Source organism: Misgurnus anguillicaudatus, chromosome 2, assembly GCF_027580225.2.
Source record: "Misgurnus anguillicaudatus chromosome 2, ASM2758022v2, whole genome shotgun sequence".
NCBI classification, from domain to species: Eukaryota; Metazoa; Chordata; class Actinopteri; order Cypriniformes; family Cobitidae; genus Misgurnus; species Misgurnus anguillicaudatus.
The window spans coordinates 38,880,610-38,892,097 of record NC_073338.2 but is presented as its reverse complement, the minus strand read 5'-3'; the positions used below and the strand labels follow the sequence as shown (position 1 = coordinate 38,892,097).

The 11,488-nt window shown below is 35.0% G+C and overlaps 1 long non-coding RNA gene across 2 annotated transcripts in view; it reads right to left on the bottom strand.

The window, feature by feature from the left end:
- The window catches only part of LOC129442848 (uncharacterized), a 35,354-nt gene extending 24,700 nt beyond the window's left edge, over window positions 1-10,654 (bottom strand). For both annotated transcript variants that reach the window (XR_008643999.2, XR_008644000.2), the window contains exon 1: window positions 10,593-10,654. This is a non-coding gene — a long non-coding RNA (uncharacterized lncRNA). The remainder of the gene's footprint in view (window positions 1-10,592) is intronic.
- Between the last annotated feature and the right edge of the window lie 834 nt (window positions 10,655-11,488).

Genomic DNA, 11,488 nt, shown 5'->3' with positions numbered 1-11,488 from the left:
AATCTTCCAAATGTAAAGCCATGCCACATTTTTTGTCTTTTTGTCATTTTCAACACATTGATATTAAAGTGCCAGGCAGTTTCAATATCGAAAATTACCTTTATTGCAGTGTGTCATGTAGCTGTCCATCTATGGTGTGCAAACACACAAGTTTCTAAAGTAGGGAGTTGAACCATGTTACATACATTTTCTTTTTGAATCTCTGACCTGTTGTCTATTTACATATAAAGGCAATACTTTGCATAAGACTACAGTCTTCCACGGGAGAAACGAAAACCCTGATCTGCCCACAGACCCTTACACTAGTTGGTGTGTTAACATCATGTCTAAGACACCGTGTTTTAAGCTGTAAGGGCAAGTTTGTGTTGTTTTCACTACCATGAAGATAAATCAAATTCAGAGGATAAAAACCCTTTTTTGTTATTTTACTGACGATTGCTTCTCCAATCTAGGTGAGTTCAAGGCAGGATTTGCGAAACGTTTGACCCTGAAAGATACCTACTTTATTTGGACCAACAAACATCTCAGAGTGTTCTGAATGTCTAGTTAGCACTAGGCTAACGCATGTAGTTGCAACTATTATTTAATGTTAAGCTCTTGGCCTGGTACATTTATATAGGTGCTTACCTGGGGGTAAATTTTAGAGTCCGTCATTGTTCTTATTACTTGGATTAATGATAAATGATGTGCAATGATCTTGTTTTTTTATATTTTATTTAACAAGAGCGTTTTCTCTTAAGATTACAAGAACCTTCATCAAGTACAAATATCATCAAAAGGAAGTTTAGAAAATGCTGGATCTAGGAATGTTTTCTCTTAACAAACGAGAACCTTCATCAAGTACTGTAAAAATAACATCAAAAGGATGTTTCAAGAACGTTGTTCTAAGAACGTTTTGTACTAAAAAATTTTCTTAACATTTTGACAACCTTCATCAAGTAAAAATAAACTCAACATGACGTTTCGAGAACGTTGATTTAAGAACGTTTTCCCGTAACATTATGACAACCTTTATGGTTTAGAAATAACCTCAAGAGGACATTCCAAAAACAATGTTCTTAGAATGTTTTCCTGTAACATTATGACAACCTTCATCGTTTAGAAATAACCTCAAGAGGACATTCCAAAAACGTTGCTCTAAGAACGTTTCCCGTAACATTATGACAACTTTCATCATGTAGAATTAACCTCAAGGGGACATTCCGAGAATATTATGACAACCTTCATCATTTAGAAATAACCTCAAGAAGACGTTCCAAAAAAGTTGTTCTAAAAACGTTCCCCCCCTAACATTATGACAACTTTCATCATGTAGAAATAACCTCAAGGGGACATTCCGAGAATGTTGTTCTAAGAACGTTTTTCCGTAATATTATGACAACCTTCATTGTTTAGAAATTAACCTCAAGAGGACGTTCCAAAAACGTTGTTCTAAGAACGTTTCCCGTAACATTAAGACAACTTTCAATGTGTAGAAATAACCTCAAAAGGACGTTCCGAGAACGTCGTTCTAAGAACGTTTTTCTGTAACATTAAGAGAACTTTTATTGTGTAGAAATAACCTCAAAAGGACGTTCCGAGAACATTGTTCTAAGAACGTTTTCCAGTAACATTAAGAAAACTTTCAATGTGAGGAAATAACCTCAAAAGGACGTTCCGAGAACATTGTTCTAAGAACGTTTTCTCATAACATTATGACAACCTTCATCGTTTAGAAATAACCTCAAGTGGACGTTCCAAGAATTTTGTTCTAAGAACGTTTTTCCGTAACATTAAGAGAACTTTCAATGTGTAGAAATAACCTCAAAAGGACGTTCCGAGAACATTGTTCTAAGAACGTTTTCCCGTGACATTATGACAACCTTTATCGTTTAAAAATAACCTCAAAAGGACGTTCCGAGAACATTGTTCTAAGAACGTTTTCCAGTAACATTAAGAGAACTTTTATTGTGTAGAAATAACCCTCAAAAGGACGTTCCGAGAACATTGTTCTAAAAACGTTTTCCCGTGACATTATGACAACCTTTATCGTTTAAAAATAACCTCAAAAGGACGTTCCGAGAACATTGTTCTAAGAACGTTTTCCAGTAACATTAAGAGAACTTTTATTGTGTAGAAATAACCTCAAAAGGACGTTCCGAGAACGTTGTTCTAAGAACGTTTTCCAGTAACATTAAGAGAACTTTCAATGTGAGGAAATAACCTCAAAAGGACGTTCCGAGAACATTGTTCTAAGAACGTTTTTTCGTAACATTAAGAGAACTTTTAATGTGTAGAAATAACCTCAAAAGGACGTTCCGAGAACTTTGTTCTAAGAACGTTTTCCCGTAACATTATGACAACATTCATCGTTTAAAAATAACCTCAAAAGGACGTTCCGAGAACATTGTTCTAAGAACGTTTTCCTGTAACATTATGACAACCTTCATCGTTTAAAAATAACCTCAAGAGGATGTTCCGAGAACGTTGTTCTAAGAACGTTTTTCCGTAACATTAGGAGAACTTTCAATGTGTAGAAATAACCTCAAAAGGACGTTCCGAGAACATTGTTCTAAGAACGTTTTCTAGTAACATTATGACAACCTTCATCGTTTAGAAATAACCTCAAGTGGACGTTCCAAGAACGTTGTTCTAAGAACGTTTTTCCGTAACATTAAGAGAACTTTCAATGTGGGGAAATAACCTCAAAAGGACGTTCCGAGAACATTGTTCTAAGAACGTTTTCTCGTAACATTATGACAACCTTCATCGTTTAGAAATAACCTCAAGTGGACGTTCCAAGAACGTTGTTCTAAGAAAGTTTTTCCGTAACATTAAGAGAACTTTCACTGTGTAGAAATAACCTCAAAAGGACGTTCCGAGAACATTGTTCTAAGAACGTTTTCCCGTGACATTATGACAACCTTTATCGTTTAAAAATAACCTCAAAAGGACGTTCCGAGAACATTGTTCTAAGAACGTTTTCCAGTAACATTAAGAGAACTTTTATTGTGTAGAAATAACCTCAAAAGGACGTTCCGAGAACGTTGTTCTAAGAACGTTTTCCAGTAACATTAAGAGAACTTTCAATGTGAGGAAATAACCTCAAAAGGACGTTCCGAGAACATTGTTCTAAGAACGTTTTTTCGTAACATTAAGAGAACTTTTAATGTGTAGAAATAACCTCAAAAGGACGTTCCGAGAACTTTGTTCTAAGAACGTTTTCCCGTAACATTATGACAACATTCATCGTTTAAAAATAACCTCAAAAGGACGTTCCAAGAACATTGTTCTAAGAACGTTTTCCTGTAACATTATGACAACCTTCATCGTTTAAAAATAACCTCAAGAGGATGTTCCGAGAACGTTGTTCTAAGAACGTTTTTCCGTAACATTAGGAGAACTTTCAATGTGTAGAAATAACCTCAAAAGGACGTTCCGAGAACATTGTTCTAAGAACATTTTTCCGTAACATTAAGAGAACTCTCATTGTGTAGAAATAACCTCAAAAGGACGTTCCGAGGACATTGTTCTAAGAACGTTTTCCTGTAACATTAAGAGAACCTTTAATGTGTAGAAATAACCTCAAAAGGACGTTCAGAGAACGTTGTTCTCAGAACGTTTTTCCGTAACATTAAGAGAACTTTCATTGTGTAGAAATAACCTCAAAAGGACGTTCTGAGAATGTTGGTCTAAGAACGTTTTTCCGTAACATTATGACAACCTTCATTGTTTAGAAATAACCTCAAGAGAACGTTCTGAGAACGTTGTTCTAAGAACGTTTGTTCATCAACATCATAAGAACGTTATTCAACTTTTAATAACGTTATAAGAACGTTGCATAAACGTTGTGTCAAAAACGTTTTGCTCTAACCTTTAAAGAACTTTTAAAAAACGTTAGCGAATGTTGTGGGAACGTTCCCTGTTAGCTGGGATGCCACACGCTGAAAAGTGAAGCCAAAGCTATTGCCCCCTAGTGGCTGGCTGCAGTCATGAACCCCACTCTCTCCATGTAAACCAGTGATTCCCAACCAGGGGTACGCGTACCCCAGGGGGTACGTGAAGAGTTTCCAGGGGGTACGCGAAAAGATTTACATTTTGCTTTGATCTCATTTACTTTTAATAAAAATGTCTTTCATTTGTCCAGTCATTTACCTAAGATTGATTTTTGTGAGGAAATTTTAATCTTATCATTAATATAATTTGCAGTCAAGAGTAAATGCGCTGCATGATCCAAAACGCAATAGGATGTCCAACTCAAGAACGATCTGACTATTTTCAATGAACCTGAATAGTTTCTAAAGACACAAAGTTTATTAACTACAAATAATGTTCAAATAATGTTATAATATTCATTCCCGCTGCCATTGCATTTTCAAATTATGCAAAAAACTTTGGTATTATTTTTGTCTAACATATTTTGTCCCGTATGATGTCTTTTGTATTTATTGAGAATGTCTTAACACATTTTGTTTATTTGAACAGAATAATTTAAATTATTTGCACACTTTAATTATCAGTAACTTAAATTGAGATTTTAGTAAATTTAGGGCATTTACTAAAAAGGACGAGAGCTCAATTCCAAATAAGCGCCGGAGTGGAAAATTTGCGTGTGATTTACTACAAAGGCACAAATATAATACACAGGCAAAATAATGACATAAGCAAATTTCTATAATGACTATTGCAATCTATAAGAGCAGCGCAAATTAGTACAGGGACGCAAATAAGAGACCTCGGCAGGACATCGCAATGAAAATGCGGACAGCGGAGTGTGAAATTCCAGCTAAGTAAAAATACACTAAGAACCGGAGGACGAAAGATGAAGGGTAAAAGAAATACCTGTTTTGACTGAAATAGTTTTGAAATACCTGATTTGACTTCTCCTCGTGACTTCTCCTCCTCTTTTCTCGAGCAAATTAAACATAGCATGTCTTGGCAAACTATATATATATTTTTTTAAAGTATGTTCATCTGGCAAAATGTAATACTCTCCTCGCATTAATGTTGCTTCTAAAAGGAAAACTTCCACAAATGCATATGCAATAAGGTCGCAAAAATAACACATTTTCAGAGCTAAATATCTATTGCGTGTCTTTAGTAAGTTCAGTCGTTATTTAACGCCAAAATGATGGTTTGCGCAAGCCGTTAGTAAATCTGGCCCTTAAAGGGGTCATGTGATGAAATTTTTTCATTTGTAAAATAAGTCTTTGGCGTTCCCAGAGTCCATATGTTAAGTTTTATTTCAAAACACCCTACAGATTATTAATTATAGCATGTCAAAATTGCCATTTTGTAGGCCTGAGCAAAATGTGTCGTTTTTGGGTGTGTCTTTTAAAATGCAAATGAGCTGATAAAATGCAAACACTGATCGCAATGATAGTGGTTTGTTGAAATAAACATGCTTCATCAGTCAGTGCTTTTTACTTTAATGTTTAAAATAATTAATTAATAAATTAATTAATTAATATTACTAATTATTTGTCTTTAAAACACAACTTTGGTTTAGTTTCGATGAAGGGGTACTTGAGCCTTACTGATAGGGCTGTGGGGGTACATAGGGCTAAAAAGGTTGGGAACCACTGATGTAAACAAACCATCTGAGCCAAACTCAAAAATCAAATGACATTTCAAATAAACTTTCCGAACCGATGGTTGTCAATTTGGTTATTTCTTAAAAACAACGTAATTTTCTCTACATCTGTAGCAACTTATGCAGCAGCAGCATCCCCTTCCCAAAGTGCCATTCGAAGCAAAAACGCCATTTAAAAATCACCCCATGTGTGCTTTTAAGGTGCCACATGCCAAACAATGTTTAACTGTTCTGCAGCTCTAAAGTAAAGATTCATATTGCAGTTAGACCACACAGCTCAGATGACTGGCTTTGAAACCTTTTTCTCTGTAGCCTAAATACGTGCGGTGCCCATAAGCTAAAATCAAGGTTATAAACGTTCACATTCCAGCTAAGCTACTGTCTACCTAAGGTCAAAACCCAGCAAACATTTGGACGTGTGATGACCGTTGAAAAGACGTCCGTTCGTCAAGTCCCGTCATGGGTAAAAAAAGTTCCAAAATGAAAATCCAACTGACGTCTTTGACGTCATCTGACCGTTAATCACACGTCTTTTCTGCACGATCCGTGCACGTCTAAAAATGTCCTCTTCTGGACGGTAATATGAGTTTCTGCTTAATTTAGGCGTTATACTCACTTAAAACGTGCATATAAAACAGGCTAGTTTGTACAATTGTAATAGGCAATTTTTAAGGTTCTTAAAATACACAAATTTAGTCCAGCAAACCTGAACGTCTTTATAACGTTGTAATCACGTGTATTTCAAACACATTAAAGAACACAATATTTGTGGACATAAGCAATAAAAAGAAGCATGCTCTGATCCAGCACCCTTCATTTTCTTCAAACTGTTCAACTACAATAACAATTTCAAAACACCCTACTATATAAAAGGATAGTTCACCCAAAAATGATCATTAAGTAATTTACTCCCTCGTACGCTTCAAACCTGTATACCTTTCTATGTTCTGCTGAACACAAAGATATTTGAAAGAATAGAAAGCAGAAAGCAGATCTCACAACCCATTACTACAGTTGTAAAAAAAAATTATTGACAGTTAGCTTGGTTACAAACATTTTTCAATCTTTGTGTTCAGCAGAAAATAGAAATGTATACAGGTTTGAAACATGTGGGTAAGAAAATTATAACAATTTTCATTTTTGGGTGAACTCTCTCTTTTACACATTACAGCTGTTTGGCTTATTTAGTGTATTCACAACCCCCAGCTCTCTTCCTGGACCGTGCTTGAGGTGGTCTGCCATAGCTGCATCTATTTCCGAGTCTGTGGCATTTGGGCTCCACCTCTTCACAGCATCTGAGGGAAGAGAAGAATATGTTTCTTTTTAAAATAAATACAATTAAAATACAATACAATATATAGTATAAAAGATGTTCTGCATTAAATAAGTGTTAGATCAGTTGTGGGGGAAACAGCATTTGTCCTCTCCCTCTACAAAACCACTGTGGTGCCCTTGAGAAAGACCCTGAACTAGGTTTGTAATCGTCAAAAAATGAAAAGGATATTTCTGATAAAGACAGGTGAGCTGTGATGTCCCCTAAATACATAAATCATAGCAATGAAAATTACATCAATATACAAAAACAAGTTTTTTAGATCAACATATTCCCCAAATTACCTTGAATAACATAATACAAAGGTGTGCCTTTAAAAGCCTTCTTTTCCAGATGTCCACCACCCCTCATATTGAACTTTGCCATAAGACAATTAGACATCATTCTGTGAAAGAAATGTATGATTACTTCACCTTAGACAAATTACCTAAATGGTCAATAAATCACAATTAACAGTAATGTGCAACATAGCAATTGCATGCAATGTTCAAACATAAACTATGTTTTAACATTTCACAACTACTCATCTATCATGTAACAAGTGCTATAAACTATATCCTCATCCATAAGTTTTGATGACAAGTAATGGCTTACACTGAAATTATGTTTTGATTTCTTGTTTGACTGTTTGAGCCACTATGAACATTAAAACTTCTGACAAGTAATGTGTGACAGATTAAATCCTGAAATGAAGTAATATAAATAGCTGGGTTAATGGTGGTAATCAACATATATTCCTGAAATATTATGCAGGATTACACAATTCAAGAGAAATACATACCTGTTCATAACATTGTTCACACAGTCTCTGACAGAATATCCACCAACTCAGACAGTTGCTGGACCTACATGTGAAAACAATTGAAATAATGTTATAGAAAGATAGCTGGAAATATATATATACATATTCTTTATGTCACAATTTACGCAGATCAACTTGTTATCAACATCTTTGATGTATTCATAATGCAAAATACACAGTCATATAGCATTTCTTGCTTCTTGCATTTGAAGCTGAGGCCATAGGTGAAGAATCAGGTAGTCTCCATCCTGTTATTTTTTCGTTGTGTTACCTCACCTGGACAAATAGAGTTAATTATATGGTAGTGTAATATTTTAACAGTATATATAAATAACTTCACAGTGTAATACTGCATTAGTTATGAAATTAGCTGTCTGTACTTTTAGGTCTTTGTGGTTGAGCAATGACAGACATTATAAGCTCTGTATTTGTAACTATTAACTCAGATTCAGAGAAATGTACATGTTTATCCTCTGAGTTGTCACTAATGTAAAATCTAGGGCTGCACGATAAATCGCATGCGATATCATGCGCATCTCGTCAGTAAAGCCAGTTCCTTGATTAGTAGTAAATTCATCAACTGCTTTCAGATGGAGGCTCTCTGGGATTGGGGTGCCCTCTGGTACTGGGGCGTCAATCCAGAATTTGGGATTGTAGAGAATACTATGAATGAATAACACCATAATTGTATGATTAAAAAAAATCCTCTTTAGGTGTATGACAATACACAAGAAAACAATACTACCGTATGCCTCTTTCGGTTGTCTGTAAGATGCCTGTTCATTATGTGACCCTGCGAAACAAACACCTTGCATGTAATTTCATTAAGTACAATAAACATACACATGCACAATGTATTTTAAAAAATACATAGTAGTGTAAAATATTAAAATAAATCACTTTTTATATCAAAGTTTTTGGATATTATGTTGACATTCAGGCAAAACCCTGACTCATGGAATAAAATTTTACCTAAAAACGAGAATGACATTATAAAGGCAAAAGTGTATGCACTTTGGAGCAAAGCAACGTGTTTGTATAGTGTGGGAATGCACCAAAAAAATAAAAGTATCAGTAGCACGTACGTCTCATAGTGTCACAGCTTATTCTAGGCCAGGGTATAGATCAATCACACCATCTTGATACCGATGTTTACTGTCATGAAGTGTGCCTGTGTAAACAAAATACACCAAAACAATTTATATACATTTTTGAGTTTCATATCAAAATATATAAAAGTCCTTTTTGAAAGAATCACGCTTTTTCGTAGTATTAAGCAAAGAATTCAAAAACTTACAACTTAATGTAGGGTAGACAAAGTCAGGGATCGGGCACGCCTCATCTAAGTGTGTTTGACACAAAACTTGATCTTTAGCACAAAAAAGGACATATGACAAATTAGAACATTAACAAATGTGACTGTTTAAGCCATATCTACAAAAATTCAGATCTACTATTTTCCATACCTTTTATTATTGTTTGTAGAATGCCCATCTTTATTTGGTTTGTGTTGATCTTCAACTGTAAATAAAACGAAATTGTAATTAATTATATTAACTCCACAATAACAACTCCAATTTGTTGATGTATTTTCAAACCGAGACATTTACCTGACTTGGGTTTTGGGTGGTTATAATTTGGAGGGTCTGTGTAGGACACAGTGCCTTTAACAGCTTGTTTATTTTTATTTGGATGAGGTTCTGCTTTTCCTTTGTACAAAACAAAAGCAAAGAAAGTTAATCAAACAAACACTTATGCTGAACTTTTAATGCAAAACAGTATTTAATATTTTGCATGTGCAATGTTTAGGCAATCAAATCATTGTAATTCCATTAATGTCAAATAACTTTTATTTTTCAGATAATTTACCTTCTGAAAGAGACTTTCAAGAGGCTACATTAATTAGTTACAGTAATAACTTTGACTGTATCCTTAAACATACTTTATACCATGTAACGTTATAACTTCAAAGTACGTTAGCTTTTAGCCTTCTAGCTAATTTTCGCCATACTCAGTGTGGCCAATTCTGGCAATGTTTATTTCGGAGCCTTCGTGTCAAACAAGTAAAACGTAAGCACGTTAATTAAATAATATACAATGTACTTACCCAACAGTAGATTTTGCATAATATATAGACAAAACTCCCTCGTAATCGCTCCTCGTGTTTGAATGTGAACTTCCGGAAGAACGCGTGACGTGATCACTATCTCGCGAGATAATCTGTCCTATCGCGGGATTTTGTAATATATTTCTTAAAATAATATTGGAATCACAGTTTTTGAAATTACATCCAACTCACACCTAAATGGTGACCGGATATGTATCTGTTTTACATTTATATGCATACATTCAATAATAAAACTGGTTGAAATAATGACTAAAATGCAGCGTGGCTTTGCAATCACACTGGGCACTTTGTGATTATAATTTATTTAAACAAGATAAAGTTAATATATTTACTTTGCATACAAATCGTGTATTTCATAAAGATTATGTTTTTTTTCCTACGAGTCTAGTCTAGACGTGTAAAAGACGTGAGTGGACGTCTATTCATAACCTCTTAAAAATATACTTTGTTCACTTAAATTAATTATTGCAGTATTAACCAAGGTGTACGCACAGCATTTGCATATTTCACAAGGACTACATAAATGCATTTTAGGACATGTTGTGCATTTGTGCCGTCCAGCACCGACTAATTTTGGACGAGGAGACGACGTTGATTTCGGACCAATAGTACACCATTTGTGGCGTCCTGCCGCGACCTCTTTTGGCCAGGGAGACGACGTTGCCGTCCGACCAATGTTTGCTGGGTGGTGTCTCAGACTGGCCACCTGAGCACAAACCCAATGGAAATGTAATCTTTCCTCAAACTATGGACTTACCTGAATCAGCAAGCATGGCGGCGGCCATCTTGATTTAAGCAAAAGACTAGAAAGGACTTTTGTTGGGCTTTTTATACCTGTGCTGTGTTGCATCATGTGAGTGGGAGATACCAAGTATGATGTCAAGGGGTGTCACTGTTTTAATTAGGTTATTGATGTTTTCTTTCTACAACTATTGTTGAAATGAATTTTGTGCTGTGTTATTTAAATTTGTGGGTGGAAGGAAATTGGGTTTTTGATCTTCTAGTACTTTTATTTGATCTTTAATACCTGTTCATGACCTTAATACTTTCCCCAGGTTATTTTTTTTGCTGGAAAATGGTTGTACCCATGTGTATAAATTCAGACACAAGGAAGTGGCAGGTCGCTGCGTCCCAAACCGCCTACTTCCATACTGTATAGTAGGCAAAGAGTACGAGAAGTAGTGCTTTTCGTCACTATATAGTATATGTAGGCAGTTTGGTAGTGATGGCGAAGTGAAGTAGTGATGGGGAAATGAAGCTTCGAATGAAGCACCGATACTCAGTGCTTTAAGTGGCCCAAAAGAAGTGCCGGTACTCTATTTTTCTTTCTTTTTTTTTGCTGACTAGACTTCTATATTACAGGGGTTTTATATTCAGCAGTCAACAGACGACCTTGTAAAAAATAATAAATCCTTATATAAGTTTGTGGATTTGCTTGAGCTAGAAATAGCTATTGAACATATATAAAATGTGCAAAAGGTAGATATATAAGTAAAATTTTCAGCATGGTCAAATGCTAAAACTAGTTGTTCAGATAGAAAGAGCTTAAAACAAAAACTTAAAAATGACAACAAGACCATGTCTATGGGTCCAAGAATAACAAAATACTGGCAATTTAAAACTAGAAAGTCATCATTTTATTTTGTCCCACTG